At 56.6% G+C, this 1,386-nt stretch overlaps 1 protein-coding gene across 1 annotated transcript in view; it reads right to left on the reverse strand.

The window, feature by feature from the left end:
- CIB2 (calcium and integrin binding family member 2) overlaps positions 1–1,179 on the reverse strand; it is a 145,161-nt gene extending 143,982 nt beyond the window's left edge. Inside the window, exon 1 of the mRNA XM_054041035.1 lies at positions 590–1,179. The gene's annotated coding sequence lies outside the window, so the exon portion shown is untranslated. The remainder of the gene's footprint in view (positions 1–589) is intronic.
- Between the last annotated feature and the right edge of the window lie 207 nt (positions 1,180–1,386).

A 1,386-nucleotide genomic window follows, 5' to 3' on the forward strand; every position in this document is an offset into this window, starting at 1 on the left:
CAAGCCAGGACCTCATCACACAGCTGTTCATGTTCCAAGTGGTGGATCCCAGGTTCAGTTCTTTGCCGGGAGTCATTGTGGGGTGAGCCAGGCAGGGGCTCCTAACCATTATATGTTGTCAGTACTGTACCACCTCATTGATTTTCCCTGCTGGCTGGCAGGAAAGCTAACTCCCTACAAGCAGCTGAATTAGCCCAATACAGTGATTCTTTCAACAACAGCAAGGCAGAAGGCAGAATCCCCACTCCTGCCTCCCCACTGTCGGAAAAAAACATGTCATTAAACTAATTTCATAATTTCCATGCAGTCTGTCAAATGGTGATTTAAACATAGCCTTACCCATGGATAAACCCTAGCTCAGGGCTTTTCACGAAGACCATGTGCAGGAATGGGCAGTGCTGCGATCCGGTATGGCCAACAACCACATTTAAAAAACCACAAGTTAGGCCCCTTAATACTGAAAAGTGTCTTTAAAATTATGAGGTTTAAAAAAATACATTTGGATTGTTTTTATGTGCTGTCTGGATTGGGACCCTGCAGGACTTGTGTTTTCAAACTTTTCTCACACCCAGGAAGGCTTGAAACTCACTTTTTTGTTGTTTTAAATGAAAGCTGAGATTCTGTGGTAATGAGCTGACTCCAGGAGACATACACCAGCTGTTGTGAGGCTTGCAATAAGTCACAGCAGACGGTAGCGCAGCAAATCCCTGAGCCTGGCCCTGGTCTCTCCCAGCCCATAGCAGGGCGGCAGGGCCTGGGCCCGCTCCGTGCCTGTGGCGGTGTGGGCTCCCGGGGCAGAGACTCTCTGGCTGTAGATGCACCTTGCGCGGGGCTGAGAGCGTCTTGGGTGCCAATTAATAACAACACTGTGCAGAGCCTCCGCGGGGGTTGCTGCTGGCTAGAGCCGCCACTCTCTAGGCCTCTGGACGTCTCTTGCCCACCCTGTGCGAACCGGCTGCTTCTGCTGCCGGGAGAACACCCTGCACTCCCACCTCAGTTACCCCTCGGGCCGCCTCACCAGGGCCTCCGGAGCCCTGTCCTCTGAGCCCCCCGCCTCACTCTGGGCACCTCGCCCTGCCTAGGTATGGGGGGGGGCGCGTGGGTTTGGTGGGACTGATGCCCTGGGTCAGGGGAGACAGGCCCGGGAGCCCTGCCCCGAGGCGTTATTTCTTTGCACTCTGGTGGCTGACAGGCCAGGGGCCCTGGCGGGCGGGAACACCGAGACTCCCCCGCTCTGCGAGAGGCGTTGATTGCGGGGGCCTCAGGCTGCGTCACTAGCCCTATCCGGGCATCATCCATTGTCTGACTGACAGCCTCGCTCTGGGGCGGGCGGCGTTGCGCGGGGCGGGTGGGCGTGTCCTCCGAGGCGGGGGCGGTGCTGTTGCG

This window comes from Malaclemys terrapin, chromosome 10 (assembly GCF_027887155.1).
Source record: "Malaclemys terrapin pileata isolate rMalTer1 chromosome 10, rMalTer1.hap1, whole genome shotgun sequence".
Taxonomy (NCBI): Eukaryota; Metazoa; Chordata; order Testudines; family Emydidae; genus Malaclemys; species Malaclemys terrapin.